This window comes from Salarias fasciatus, chromosome 22 (genome assembly GCF_902148845.1).
Source record: "Salarias fasciatus chromosome 22, fSalaFa1.1, whole genome shotgun sequence".
In the NCBI taxonomy this organism is placed as follows: Eukaryota; Metazoa; Chordata; class Actinopteri; order Blenniiformes; family Blenniidae; genus Salarias; species Salarias fasciatus.
This window is the reverse complement of record NC_043765.1, coordinates 21530042-21546369: the sequence shown is the minus strand read 5'-3', so window position 1 is coordinate 21546369 and position 16328 is coordinate 21530042.

The following is a 16328-nucleotide window of genomic DNA, read 5'->3' as shown; positions in this document are numbered from 1 at the left end:
TCCTTATTTTCCTGGCCACATTTCTTCAATTTGTTCTGCTTCTCATCTGCAGAAACCAAAGCTTTTGTCTTGCTAAGGTTCTCTACAGACACTCCAGCTGAAGTCCTGCAGACTTTGATGGTTCGTCAGTTCACTCATTTGCAGCAGCGGCTAGTTTGGCCTGGTTTGGCTGGTTTGCCACCGCCTTGCATGGCCTTCACCGGAACAGGCAGCATTGACAGGACACAGTCCTTCTATCCTGCTATCCTTTCAGTGGTTGCAGCTATTTGAGCTTGGAGCTCAGCCGTTCCTTTTCCTTTGAGCTGCTGTTCCTGTTCCTTCCGGTGTGTTTTCTCCTTCAGACCACCGCAGCTCTCTCAGCCTCTGCTGTGAAGCTTGGAGAACCTGTGGAGCTTCAGCTTTTCCTGCTCCAAACACTCCGTCTGCTGGGAGGCCTCCTGGCAGCATTCCACACTGAGCGGAAGGCAGGTAGGACACAGGCGATCCACAGGAAGACGATGAGACACACCGAACAGAGGATCCAAGATGGAAACAGGGCGAGCACGGATGGGATCCTGAGGTCGGTGGAGCAGACCGCTACGTCTTCTGGGCTTTTTCAAAACATTCTGCCATTTAAAGTTTGCAATAAACATTAAATATTACAGACAAAACGGTAGTGTCATGAATTCTGCTTTTAGTGCATGGAGATGTGGGTAGAAGAGAACTTCATTCCTCTCTATGGTTTGATGTGTGATTTTTACATTGCTTTTATCAGAGCCTCTCTGCTTTAACGCCCTCCGGCTTCTTCTTCCAAATGTTCATGTTGCTCTTCAACATTTCAGCGTCTTATTTTCGCTTCCTGCCGTCGGATGCAGCCAAAACAATCAACGCAGAGTGTTTCAAATGTGACGAGGAGCGAGAAAAAGCACGGCGATAGATACCGTAAATCCTCTTACAGGAGCCGGGGCTTTTATTTCTCTCAACTGTACCTGGCATCAGGCTTTTAATGGAAGGAGGCATGTATAAGAGAGAGGCTTGTATTTTAAAATTTTCAAAAAGAGCAGGAAGATCTTTTGTGTCAATTCGAACCCAGTAAAATGTACTGAGCTCATTTATTTTTTCAATCGATGTGAAAAAATTAAATCTCATCAAGAGTTTGATGTTTTCTGTCCCTCAACCATTTTTACCGGACGCGTATAATACACACAGTCGCCATACCAGGAGGACTGGCACTGTAGCACAGACTACTGTCAGTACAGTACACTGTAGCGCTTCACAGAGAAAAAGAAAAGAAAACAGGCTTGCATTTGGAGGTGGCTTTTATGAGCTTTCTTCAAAGATGCACCCGGTCAGTAAAGGAGACAGGCTTTTAATGGAATACAGGTCATTATTAGAGGATTTACGGTAGATTTCTGCAGCGGCTTCATGCAGAGTTAAATCCTTGAAGGATCATGTTCAGTGGTTCCCAAACTGAGGTCTGGGACCCCCTTTGGGGAGGTGTCAGGTCTCCCTCAGCGTCCGGCTCTCACAAGTAGATTTGCACATGTTAAGAAAGTCCATAATGAGAGGATTTTTACTAATTGGAGAAGAGCTGGGGGACTTGGAGTGGACTTAAAACCGATTCAGTCTACAGCTGTGACAGTTCTTGCTGATCCAGTGGAGTCCTGGTTCTGACCCCAGACCTGAAGGAACCACCGATCAGCTGATCAAGATCCACATTCTCCACTATGAAGACACACGTCTGTTTTATTGAAAATAAAAAGAATAAAATAAAAGAAATCCATCGGCTGGTCAGTCAGTAAATACCTGCTGGAAGAGTCTAGAATCCAGTCACCCCTGACTGGAACTCCGGCCTCACGTCAGTTTCAGACCCCGTTTACACCGAAAACATTATCAAGTAAAACGCAAAACTTTCCACAGCGGTGCAACGGGGGTCCTTTTTGACAGCTGCTCCCAAAGTGGAACTTCTCGAAAACGGTCTGTCTCCACGGGAACGAGGAAAAACAACACTTTGTGGCAACGTTTGGGCGGAGATGCTAACGGCTAACTACGTCGTTTTCAGCGTTTCCGTGTAAACATCAAACTTTGCTGAAACAAATAAGCTAAAACTTTGCATTTTCACCTGAATCGTGGTCGTGTCAACGGGATCTTCCTCTCGTGGTTCTCAGACATGGACAGTCTGTCAATCAAAAGACGTTTCCTGATTCGTTGCTCCTGACTGAAGGTGTTTCAGTCTCGTCAGATCAGACTGAACATTTCGGACTCTGGTTCTGTCTCCGTCTCTTCGTGCTGGTTTGTGCTTGAACGGTGACTGAGCTGCCGCTCCTCAGTGTGTGTGTGTGTGTGTGTGTGTGTGTGTGTGTGTGTGTGTGTGTGTGTGTGTGTGTGAGAACCGTCTGGGTGTGTTTGGCCGCCTCCACCCCTCACTGTGTCTTTTCAGTGGACTGTACATAATGCTGAAAACTGCCTGCTTCTCCAGAACCCCGGGAGAACCCATGCAACGATCTTTAAAGGGGCTGTATCATGCTTTTTTAGGTAGTCCAAACTCTAGAAATGGCATTACCATGGCAATAGTTTATTTTTGGCACTAAGAAAAAGTCATTTTGTTTGAAATAGAAGATTTTCTGGGGCTAATTCTGAAACCCGGAAGAGAAAACGCTCTGTTTCACTGAAATCCCGCCTCTCCCCCTGTGGACTTTGACTAACAGCGTACTTCAACCAATCAGCGCTTCAAAACTAATACGCTGGCTAGTTTTAGCTCTTTAGCTCTCGCTTCTCTACACACATAGACACACGAAAACGTCTTTTCCTGTTAGAAACTCACCAAGCGCAGACCCTTCAGACCCTTCAGACTCTTGCTCTTGCTTGATTGTTGCTTTCAGACGATGGTTAAAGTTTAAATCCGTAATCGGAGTTACAAAAAGCAGCAACGCTGATTGCCGAGGGCCTGCGGGAGGGGGGCTCAGGGGAGCCATCTTCTCCGTGTGACGTCAACATGGGAAACAGAGCATTTTCACGGGTACGGGAGGGGCTGCCTCTCTGAGCAGCACAAAAACGAGGAAAGCTCAAACACACAGGCACGAAGAAAAAAAACCCTTTGGGGGTGTTTGTGGTGAGTACATAACTATATAACAAGGACAAGGATATGTATAACATACAAAAAGTGAATTTTGTATGATACAACCCCTTTAAGAAGACAGGCTAGCTGACATGTAGTCCTGAAACTAAGGGAGAAAAGTGAGTTTTATTTGTTTACATTACGTTTACAATAGCACAGTTTTCATTTGTAAGGATATATATGTCGGTATAAACAAATATTTGCATATTTATTGCCGAAGGTTAAATGATATGACGTGTTTTGTGTTCTCACATTTGGAATATAATGTTACGGTCGTCACCTACAATCAATGATTTCGTTTCGGAATGCGGTGATGTTTCTGTTGATGAATGTCGGGGTTGGATCAGACACACAAGGTCTTTCTCTCCATATGCCTGGCCAGAGAGAACAGCTTGTGATGTTGGTGAGGTTGATGAGAAAACCCCTTACCAGTGCAGGTATAGTGTATGAGGGTAGGCTGAAAAGTTCATCGGCAATGAAACTTGCATGTATTATGTATTAATCTAACATTTTTGTCCTCCCCCCTCCCCCCTGACTGGGTTTCCAGTTTTGTCATGTTGTCCATCGAAAATGTTCAGATTTTTTTCAGATTTTTTTTTTTTTTTTATTTCTTTTCAACCCGCCCTCATCACACAGCAACAAAATTCTGAACCTGCCTGTGCAGCTGGTGTCATCTGGTAATATTTACAGGACGAGCACAGCTGCCAATACAGCAAGCATCAGGTCAAGCAAAAAGAAAAGCCATAATCATTGTAACAGACAATATTGCCTGTTACCAACAGTGCATTGGCAAAGGCAACGAAGAAATATTTGATTTTGTGTTCCAGAGGCTTATCTTTAAGCCAGTAAACGATTGCCTTCACATTTTTCTGGTTTAAACTGGTAAAGAATTATCAGAGGGGTATCAATGACATTATAGGAAACTCCAGCTACCCTGAAAATCTGTCATCTGGCATCTTGCAGACTGTGGGTGAACCAGAGGAGAGGCTGTGGGTTTGCACAGTGTTCATGTTAAAATGCTTGCTTGCCACTTCAATGGAAACAGCAGCTGCATCCCAGTGAACTTGGGGTACAAGGGGACCAGTGGCTGTTCAGATTCACAACTGAAGGGTCTGACTTTACTGTCAGACCATGAGTCAATTCATCTGTTTGCCCAGAAGAACAACTTAAGTACTTTGACTTTAAAGGACAAGCAGTCCAATGTTTTAACACCAAGTTGCCTCCAGCAGTGTGTGAATGTTTGCCCTCGGGCCCCTGAAGTGGTTTTGCCATTCAGTGGCTTGATCATTGAGCTTGAGAACTGCTTTTGAATAGGATTTTTTTCATTATGTATTCATGACAAGCCTAAAAACTGTATTTTTTTTTTCTGTTTTCTGTCCAAATTTCCTTTTCCTGTTCATCCTTTCTATTTTCCAACACAATCTATACGCAAACTGTGAATGTAATGTAATGGATTTCAACGTGATTTATAGTGAAAAGCCCCATTCAAATCAATGTATCTAATGCACCTGCAACATTCCATTTTCTTCGCATCCTTGAGAAAATATAAATCCATTGCAGGATCACACTGTGCAGGTGATTTATGAATCATTTCTTCACAGACAACATGGTTAGGCAGTGGAACAAGCAACTGATTTTCCAAAAAGCTCTTTAAAAAACTAAATAAATTCTGCTGTACCACAAAATCTTTATTGCTGTTTGATTTGACAAACAACTACTGTTGGATTTTTTTTTCTTCCAGATGCCCACCCTTGGATTTTGTTATTGGTTGTTTTGAAGTTTTTTCGTCTGAAATCGTGTTTAGGTGTCTTAGCAGGTCTGTTTGTTGACTTTGCATCATTTCTGTGATTTGAAAAAGGTTATCTGAAATACCAAATATCAGGGAAAATGCCTGGCTTTGAGATTTCAGTGTACCGACTGACTGAATTACTATAACTCTGTGCCCTCAGGGGTAGTGTTTGTTTTTGCCTCAGGAAATGGCTATTTTGAAAGACGGCAGATTATAATGGAGAGTTGTTGACTGCAGGTTGAACACTCAAATTCAATGTAAACAAGCAGAATGTGTTCTGGTGGTAAACAAGCACAAATGGTTCTTTACATTCACATAACAGTCATACAAGCAATTTACACACACCTGAACAAAACCTCAAACAAAAAGTTGAAATGTATATTAACTATTTCTCACCTTGAAATACAGGAATTGATCTGACTGCTTTCTCTGCAGATTATCACAAAACACGCTTGTTGGCAAAAGTAATGAAGAAAAATACATAAAAATGTTAATTTTCCCCAGATGAACACAAGCTAATGACAGTAGAAATCAGCCAGCTCTGTGATGGGAACAGGAGAAAGCAAAAGGAAACATGGGAAATCATGGAATTGGCTCAGACAACAGCATTAATTCCATCTTCACCCACTTCACACCAGTGTCTGTGAGTGGGTTTGATAAAACACCCATTCAGCCAAATTATATTTTTACCTCTCAGACGCAATATAGTCAGATGACTAAATATGATATAACCACAATGGGGAAGACGGCAGGAAACAAGGCAAGTTTTTAAAGTTGGTGCTTCAACACTGTTAAAAATGAACATTTTACACTTTCTGTTGCCATTTTCAAATCCATAAGTTTGTTTAAAGATGATCTTAGAACTATGTTAAAACTAAGAATGGGTCAGAAAAAACTGTACTATTCACGTGAAGGAGCAGTACGGCCTTCTGATGAGAGAGTCAGCAGTTCAAATCCTGCTTTCCCATGTCCACGTGCTAAAGTGTCTTCTGATAAAATACCACATATCAGGTTGTTTCTGAAGGCCAGAGAGTGACGTGATGAGAACACAAAAACATTTTAGTCCAACAGTAGGTGAAAACGTGCAATATATGCATGTGAATTATTATTATTTATTTCTTTAAAAGCAGTCTGCTTTTGTGAAACCTAAATTTTTCCTATTAACTTTGTCCATTGCAGTCAGGATGGGCATAAAAAAAGATCTAAAATGGGTCTCCCACTGGCATCCCACAGCCTACATGCAGGCCTAAAGTAAGTTGATTATATTCATCTCTTAAATAATCAGGGCTTTGGTTCATCAAGTTGTTGTGGAGGCATGCTGCAGCTGATATTAGCAGTCTTATGCAAAGGTTGAAAATAGCATGTCCTCCTCTGCTCAATCAAACAAATTGTTGACAATGAAAGACTGTGCTTTAAGCCTACATGGACAAACAGTTATTTATTTTGTTAATTGCTGGCTTCAAACCCTCCATCCATCCATCTATCCATCTCCAGGGTTGCAGGGTCACTGCAGCTGATCCCAGTTCGGCCAGGATACACCCTTGTTAGGTTAGCAGATCATAACAGGACAAACACCCCCTCACACTCATATTCTCACCTCGGGGCAATTTAGGGTCACAAATTAACCTCACATATGTGTTTTTTGACTGTGGGAGGAAACCGGAATGACTGGAGGAAATCCAAACACACATAAGGAGAACGTGCAGACTCCACACAGAAAGGTTCTGGCTGTTATTTGAACTCAGATCTTCTCACTGTGAGGTCCTGACATCAAATTGATCTGCTTAATCTGCAATGAGTAAGTGCAAAAGAAAAAAAAAAAACATTACAAATTTAGAGTTTAGAGTTTACAAATTCAGAGTTACAAATTCACCTAAAATGTATATTTTTGTACTATGAGATGAAATCTAATTACCAGGGGAAAACCCACACATCCAGAGGGAAAACCTGCTAAGAACCTCGCATAGACTCCAATGGAAAACAAATTTGTCTGAGGAAAGACTTAATCACTTCATGTACCCATGTTTTGTATGCTGTTCTTCTGAAAAGTCCAACATGAAAGGAGTCTAGTTCCAATGGGTTTGATTCAAGAACTGTTCTACAATTCTATTTCATGGACTTTTTAGGGTTAATGAGTTAATGAAGGTTAGGTCGATAAACAATGATTGTGTAATTCGTGACATCTGTGCTACTTTCGAATGTTTTTCTGTGCTTGCTGTCTGCAGAAACTGCAGAGCACAGTTCATGGCCATAGTCTCGAAACCTAGCCTTCTGTAATTCATCACCGAATAACTCTGATGTAAAGCTTTATTGGAATAAAACTTGTACGGTTAAGGTCTCCATTCCAAATAACCTTATACCAGCATTAATGCCTTTGTGGGGAAAGTGGACACAATTTGAATCCAAGTATCACAAAAAAAAAGAAAAGAAAAAAGGAAAGAAACCAAATCAAGGCACCATTGAGTTCACATTAATTTTATAACATTCTTGTCGATTCACGACTATATTACTGTAAAATTGATTGGTGCCTCTAATGGCAATTGTTCCTCTGCTCTTCTTTCTCATTTAGCCTCATGAGAGCTCAGGGATGACATGCCAGTAGCCAGCAGTGAAAGCCACTCAGCCAAAAGCTTTCAAAATCTGTAACTTCTGATTTCTATTCCTTTTTTCCCCCTCTAAATGTGAACAAGCATTTGATACAGCTACCGAAGGATTAAGAAGGCATTCTGCTCATCATGTATATTTGTTGGCATTATATCACATGCATATTATCACTTTCATAAGTGATAATCTGATTCAAGATGCTTCCTGTCTGAATGAATGAGAATATGCATCGACAAATATCGGGCTGTTTCAATGCTCACTGATACACAAAACAACAAACATAGGCTTTCAGATACTTTCAATAACCCTCATCGCATTATAAGAATGTAGCAAGTAAACGGAGCAGACAGAAAAGGGAAACAATCACATAATTTCATGTGCAGCTTGAAGGACGGCAGAGCAGTCATCATGCTGATGGATGGATGAAATAGGGCTATTGAATCAAAATTGTTCATTAACTGAGTGATAATCAGAGAATCGATGCAGGACAATGGTTCGTAAAGGTGGAGAGGACTGCTCAGAGGGTTGGAAAGCTCTATAGAAGAGAAATCCATTCAGCATTAACCATTTTATTTTAATATCTTAGTAATTCAATCTGAGTGTCTTGATGTTGGTTCTCCATTAACCCGTGCCACGGTAGAGGATGCAGCTGCTGTCTTCCTTCTGCAGGTGTCAGAGCAGCCAGTTTTCTCTGGTGTCTGCACATGATGTACATTTAGCAGTGACCTGCTGAAAGCAAGCCGAGCCTGCACAGACGGTGCTCAAACAGACGGCATCTGAATAGGAAAGCCAACCTGACACATCTCAAACAAGGACGATAGTAGGCATTTGAAAAACTACAAACTGGTTTACATTTCTATTTTGCATGTGAAAGTAAAAGGTCATTCTGTGGATGAATGTGAATATGCATGAATGAGTTTAAGGAAAGAGTTGTGTGTATCTGCAAATGCATCCACCTTTTATTTGTGGACACATCAGTGTGACCTTTAAGCTAAAATGATTATCTCCCACTGTTCCATCTTTTTAAGCAAAAGCCAAAGTTTAAGCGGAACCCACAACCTGTTGATTTATGATGCTCTGTTAATGCGCAGGCCTTGATGTATATGCATAATCAATGGCCAATAGCTGATATATTTTTTTTTTGGGGAGGTTTTGTGCAGAAGCAAGGCACAAGTCTGCACACATGCGTAAGTCATTGATTACAAAAATGCACAACATTTTTCTTCTTCAAAAAAAAATACACATGTAAAATTGGCCCAACAAATATCCTTGTGATGCAAAAGAAAGCTCAGAGTGTTAATTAGAGGACCTTGGACAGGAAAATAATACAATGGAAAAGAAAACGTGGAATAGAGCTCATCATGCTGTCTCTGCATCGCCTGCTCCTCTCCACTACACAAGAGCAGAAAAATGGATTTCCGGGCAGCCCAAATATGGTCAGGCAGTGATGAGGTGTGCAACAGATGAGTCATCCTCCAGACTCCCACACTCCCCAACCTTGCAATGTGTGCAAGACAGACAGGCAGAGAAAATGGAGTGAGACACCAAAAGAATAAACACATAAAAGCATTGCAAGAACTGTGTAGATCAAACCTTTAAACAGAGTAATGGTGACATCCACACATTTGCACTAAGGAAGTAATTACGAGCAGAACAACAGTGACTGTGCACAGCATTGTTCTCTGCCTTCTGTGATGTCAGCTTTTTCCCTCTTGTCAGGTATATCTATTCTGCACGGTTCTACACAGCAAAGCAGCTTTAAAACAAAGCAGTGCTGCATTTTGTAGGATTTGTGTGGCGTGCATTTTGCAGAACAAGATAAAATGCAAGGTTTAAAATGTGCATATGGATAACTCTGCACTTTGAATTCAAAACAGCAAATAAATGTCTTTGTCCCGCTTTTTTTGTCTGAACAGACATGGCTGTACCGTGCAAAAATTGATGACTTGAAATTTCACTTTGCTTAAAGCCCTGTGAGGATGTATTGCCTTTTAAAAACTGCAAAAAGAAAAATAGGTGCTCAGAAGGATTTGTGGCTCATCGACACAACAGAGAAGGGACACTAAGTTGTAGCCTCCCTCATGGAAACAAATAATCAATTGCTTAGCAATACACTTTGGATTAAACTGAGACCGAATGGTAAAATACAAACATTTATCATTCACCTCAGTTTGCATTTCCAGGGGAAAACATAATGTACTATATGGGAAAAGTGAAGATTTACTGTGGCTCAGGAACTTTGAGGAGCCCTGTTGGTTGCCTGGCAACATCACACCAATGTCAAGCATTCAGGTTTTTCTTCGGCTTATGAAAAAGAAAGTAAGTGAAAATGGTTAGCAGATTGTATTGTGTTTGGACTGACTTTCTGCGTCTTTACACGTTTTTCAAATATAATGGAAGCAGTACAGTGATAAAGGTATTCTTCTCTGATTCTTCACTGTAGAAAAACAGCTGAATGAATCACTAAATACTTAATTCTCTCAGCGTCTGGACCAAGGTTAGTGCTGATGCATGATATGTACCAACCAGCTATGAAATTTTGGCCATTTTTTTTACAAACCTTTATGCAGTGCATACGTATGTGGTTCAAGATCTCGCAGGCTCAAATTAAATGAGCCAATACCGCCAACCCAATAGCTAAGTGAATGTAGAAATTAAATAGCTTTCAGTGTTCATAAAAATTCATTAAGTGTTTCGCATTGCAGAATTGTCTCCAATCTCTCTGGACAGCTTCAAGCCACATAATTTTACTCTGCAGACCTCTCATTTGGGAGAAAATGAGCTTAATCCCCTTTGAGCCTGAGCAGCTCATCTCTTCTGTTTGCTTGCAAAAAGACAAGCTGTTGCACTGCTACTCGACTGTTAACAAAACTGGGACATTTGTTCACTGCAAGAGGAGATTTAAATTATACACAGAAGACATTTGATTGGGATATTTAACATCTTTATAAGTCCAGTTTTGCAAATTTAGCAAAGAGTGAAAAGCTGTGATGTCTGTTGTTACTGCTGATGCTCTGTCTTTGGGGGGTGAGGGGTGAAGCATTGAGAAAAAAAATGACATTCATGTCTTACAGTGTGCGCTATGAACCCTGCCAACTTTTAAATATTGTTAACTGTCACTGTTGCATTAACTTAGAGGAGGCTCCTTATGTCCACAGCATGTCTATAGTTCCTAGCTGGCCAAGATCTTTTTCTTTTTGAGTTTTCATGGCCGCTGTGAAAACTTCAAAATGAAGATAATGTGTGTTATTTAGTTGGTTCCAATGTGAAATCCTACAAATTTCACCTTTCATAAGATCTGTGGAGGTAAAGTCGATTAGTTGAAAATTCCTTTGTTAATGTGTTTTCGCTTCTCTGAAAATGTTCCCTCTCTTTTGAATAGTTTAGCCAGACATGAGTCACAGCGTCAAGGTCAGCCTGTCTCCACTTTGTCCAGATTTTTTGTGCTCTCTCGCTCCCTCTCTTGAGTTTTCTGGAATCCAACGCATTATTCATCCACAGGTAACACCATGTATGTCTTTCCTGCTGCCAAATGACTTTTTTTTTTTTTTTTTCCGCAAACCTGTTGTGGAGAGGTCTTCCTCTGGCACTCAGTGTAGCGAAACTCCTGTGAGTCATTTTGCTGCATGCCTACATCTCTGTTTCTCTCACTTTCTCTCTTTCTCTGTCTGGTGTTTATTAATTTAACGCCACCTGCCTGGGCCCTGCCTAATGAATCTTGGTCCTTTCATACAAATCATGGTGACTAAGAACAGTTCGGGGAGTGCTGCTAACATGCTGTTGTTGTTGTTGTTGAAGGTGGTGAACAGCAGGGAAGCCTCCACTGGATAAAAATGGGCATTGTGTTATTAGAACATTATTCACTTCCCTGGTATGATTGCAACACAAAACACGAACCAGTATGGACCTGGCTGTACACATTTCCTTTCAAAAGCTGCTTTTCCGGTACAAATTGCTTTCAGTTTTATGAATATACAGACTAAATAAGGTTATTCCAGAGAGGTTCAACTTGAGAAAAAGCAAAAGAGACTAGTGCAGTATTTGCAACGCAACAAAGTGAAACAATAAATTTCTAAAGAACACCAAATTGATTTTCAGTCACCTCTGTGGGATGAATACGTTATTGCACCTAAAGGTCCCAATTTCTAATTGCATGCATTTTCGATACCATATTCATTGAATTCATTGATGTTGTTTACAGGGCTGAGTATACACCCTGGACGGATCACACAGTTCTTCATCGAGCTAACACAGACACAGTGGGAAGAAGCCGAAGTACCCGGAGAACCCCACACGGATTCATAAAGAGCACTGACAACGCACACGTCAAGAGGCCCGGGGATGAATGAGCAAACAGCGCCAAGACGTCCCCTCTGTTAAGTCCTCAGAACAGAATATATGATTAGAGCAGAGTGCCAGCAACTAATGCCAGACCTTAACTGCCATGGTGACAGGGCACAGATAATAAGAGTCATTGCTTGACGTGCATTAGCTGCATATGTGACAAAAGGTTAAACAAACAAGCTGCGGCTTGAGAAAGAGTAATGCATTTCAGTCCTCTTCCCACATGGAGTCTTCTGCTCCCCACGTAACTACGGCCAGTGGAAGTCGCAATGAATGTAAATGTAGGGTGTAAATTGCTGCTTGCGTGGACCACTGTGCTTTATAGGAGAAAAGTATAGCTCTGCTCCATGCTTCCCTGTTCCAAATGGCAGGTCTGCAAACCCTTTTCTTGATCAGTGATTTGAAGGCCATTGGGGAGGTTCAGCAGAAGCTGCAAAAATGGAGATGTGAGACCATGACAGGGTGTATGAGTAGCTGTTGAGCCAGGGATATTGATCACAAGGTGAGCAGAGTGTCTGTCTTGCTGTGCGTCCACTGCAAGTATTATGCTTCAGATTTGACGTGTTGTCACAGCACTTGGAAAAGTTGGAGAAAGATTGTTGTCTTGATTGGTAAAAATGAGAATAAACTTGGCAAAAAAAAATGGTTCAGAAGATTTCAACTCTGAATTTATTCATTTTTCGATCTACTGTATGAGCAAGGCCAACACTGAGGAGTAACCAGAGCATAACGACACTTGGTTAACATGATGTAACTCTCCCTGCCAACAGCAACATCCGTTCCCATGCTGTCGTTCAATGTCTGTCGAGGGACTAAATATAAGTTTGGTTCAGTCACACGGTTTACTGACACACTGTCAGCGTGTTACATGAGTACAGCAACAAGCCATCTGACTGACAGGAAAATGTCAGGTTAAAGATTTTAATGGTATTTTTGATAGATAGGCTGAAGTATTGCCAGTGAAGGACTGCCGACCTGTCCAGGGTGCACCGTGTACCAAGGCCTTCTTGAATCTCCTTTAATTTTTATGATGTAACTTATAGACACCAATCCAACAATGACCTTTTCTCACGTTTTGCTCACTCTTGTGAGTCTTCCAAATGGGCTCTTTTCTTTGAGTTTTGAAGAGACAGGGCAGCTTGCACTCACACTTATCCTCAGCCTATTACTGTGTCCACAGTCACACGAAGCAGGACCGGTACGAGTAGATGAAGAACGATGGAGAAAGGAAGGAGAAGCAGGACATCATTGTTGCAAGAGAAATTGGCAAAATGGCCTGTTCCTCCTTCACTGGTCACACAACATTGTGCTAAATTTCCATCCATCTATCTTTGACACCACTGTGTCTAATTCGGGGTTGCCAATCTGCCCACAGCGAGAGAAAACCACTCTCACACCTCCAGCAGAATCAAACCAGAGGAACAGGAGAAAACCCATGTACACACCAGGACAGCATGTGTAAGTGGCAACTAAAGCATAATAACCCTTGTGTAACATGATGTAACATCCGTTTCCACGCTGTATGTAGAGAGACTAAATATAAGTTTGGTTCAGTCGCACAGTTTGCTGACACACTGTCCGCATGTGTTACGAGTGCAGCGACAAGCTATCAACAAAAATCGGTCAATTTCACGATATTAAGGGTATTTTTGATAGATAGAGTAATTTATAATACAAATTTTAAAATATATCCACTCAGCCACAGGTTTATCCATCATGTCATTCAGTTCAACTCAGGGAAAACTCTGTCCAGAAAGGCCTTCGAGCCTTGATGTTGAAAATCAGAGCATACTGTTAAATCCATGTTAAACTAAAGTAACATCTGCATAACGTGCATAACACAAGTTAAACTGAGGAGGACTACAGCACTGTACCTGCAATCACATACCGAACCTTCAAGTTTTATGTAGCACGAAACCAAAAACCAGAAACTGTAAGAATAATTCATCAATTGGTGAAAGAAAAATTAAAAGCTTGTTGATTTATGAATGTCATCATTTTTTGATTGCTAATTCAACAGAAAGCGGTGAGACACTCTGCCTGGAGGGTACTGCAGCACATCCGGGGTTATGGCAAATATATCCTTTCCTAAATTTGTATGAATATTCAACAGTTGGATGAGGTGAGTCACTTCAAGATTAAAAACGTCATGGCTTAAATCATAATGAGGAATAGCCTTGTAACAATTATGGCAACCAGCAGTCCGTTTTTATATCTTCATCTTGATCTCTATATTGGTCTAGCATAAATCCATTTGAGGCATCACTATTGATTTGACCTTATTTTCAGCAGTAAAAGTTGAGCTAACAATTTCATTTCTCCCTGTCAGGTGTTGCTGCATGATTTTTGTTCCACGTGCAGCCTCCCCTAAACTGTTTCGGGTTATTCTGGTGTATTTGAGGCAGGCTGAACCACTGCAGTTCATTTATATTGTACTACCAACAGACCTGAGACCTCTTTATAAGAGTGGTATAAAAGTGGTGTGCTGTCAGTTCTGTGAGGGGTGATTTGCAGGTGCAGGTCGCAGTAATTGGCTTTGGACAAACACCGACCTTTTCTTTTTCTCCCCTCTGTCTGCCCTACTTTTGCACTTTGCTGTTAAAGCAGCGGGGCTGGATGGAGAAGTGAAGCTCCAACCATGGACGGAAGGAAGGAAGAAAGAAAGAAAGTAAAACATCTTGAGCTCTCCTTCTGTGATTATTTCTCTTTCAGTCTGCCTCTCACATCTAAGCTGTTGCAGGTTCAGAGTGTCAAGCTGAGTATGTGAGCAGCAGTTCATTCAGATGGCTTCTCAACAAGACAAAAGCTGCAACACAGAGGCCCAGCTGACACGTTATACAAGCATCTGCGGGGCACACCGGATGTTCATCTGTGAAGTTGACTACCTGTGCAGGCTGCAGACTGAAAAATCACATGGAAAAATACATCACTGGCAATTAAAATCTCATATATCTTAATTTTAATTTCTCTCCAGCAATTGACCCATCAGACCTTTTGTAAAACACCCTGTAAAATCAGTTTGCATAACTTTATTTCACATTGTGTGGCCGAAGTGAACATATATCGCTAACATATTTTGAAGAGCGTACACTTCATGACAGATTGTACAAGGGCCGCACGGTGCTGTAGGGGGTAACATTCTCACCTCAAAGCAGAACTGTTCCCAGTAAGTGTTCAGGAGTGCATTGAGGACATCCCTGTGCAGAGTTTCTCTGTTCTTTCCAGTGATAGTTTTGTCCTGGTACTTCAGTTTTCTGCCACATTTGCAATATATTGCACCACAGGTTGAATGTGAGTCTATGTCTGTCTCCTGATGGACCGGTGACCTGCAGGTCAGCTTGAAGTCAGTTCCAGCACCTTCTTACAGTGAGTTGAGTCAATTTTAAGAGAAAGTGATTTTATTTTTTTCATTTAATCATTTAAAATGTCAGTTAATTTTCATTTTATCCCCTACATTTCCTGTGGCTGGTGCTCATGCCAAGCAGATATAAAGTTGTCTCTGTCACCCCACATCGAAATGCAGATCTCTTCCAATCAGCCTGCACTGTTTTGTCTTTTATTTTGAGTCCTTTTGTTCCACATGATTGGCACTTTTGCATGAAATAAAGACACCAATATAAGACCATATACAATCTGTCTCACTAAGATCCTTTTTTTTCCTCTCTGCAGGTTTGACTATGATCCACACAAAGGGACAGCAGCAGAGCAGCTTTTTTCAAACACAGCACCATCTAGGGTTCACAGAGCGTCATAGCAGCAAGGAGAAGAGTTAATCCAAGCAGAACCAGGAATTGTCCCTCTGAGTTTTGTAAATGTCAAGTCATGTCATTTTGATGCCACTGAAATTAGACTGACTTTTAAGATAAGAACATGGGGACCATGGAGAGATGAGCCAACTATATGAGAAAAATGATCTCTGAGGTCCATGATTAGTGAAGAAGTGATGAGTTTATCCAACTTTTCCAGCAATAATTAATGGCAAAGCAACACTCTGACCCACTTTAGCGAGAAAAAGGAAATCCAGTGATTCAGCCATATGTGGGAATCACCTTTGTTTCAACATACTCATGCTATCTTCGGGAGGTCAGCGAGTGCTTTATGCTGCCTCCAAAGTATCTTTATATTTTGAGGGCTGTTCTGGCTTCTGTGTAAGAGAAAGCAGAGGCGAGAGGGTCAAAAGTGCACTGGTGATTCCTCAAAGCTTTTTTTTTTCCTTTCACAATGACTTATATGGGCATTTGTTTATGTAACTGTGCTGTAGCAACCTACGCCTCCCTCGTAAATGAGCACTGGAAACCAGAAGGTACTCATGGTTCAAGCAGGCGAATGCAGCAGCACGGGATGGGATTTTTTAGAATGTGATCATTGTATTGACCAATGCTGTCTATTCGTTAATGACACCCACATGAGCAGCGTGCATGCTGCTGTGAAGCGTGGAGGCCGAGCTGCTCGGGTCCCATAGCTGCAGGTAAAATAAACTTACTTCATTTCAGC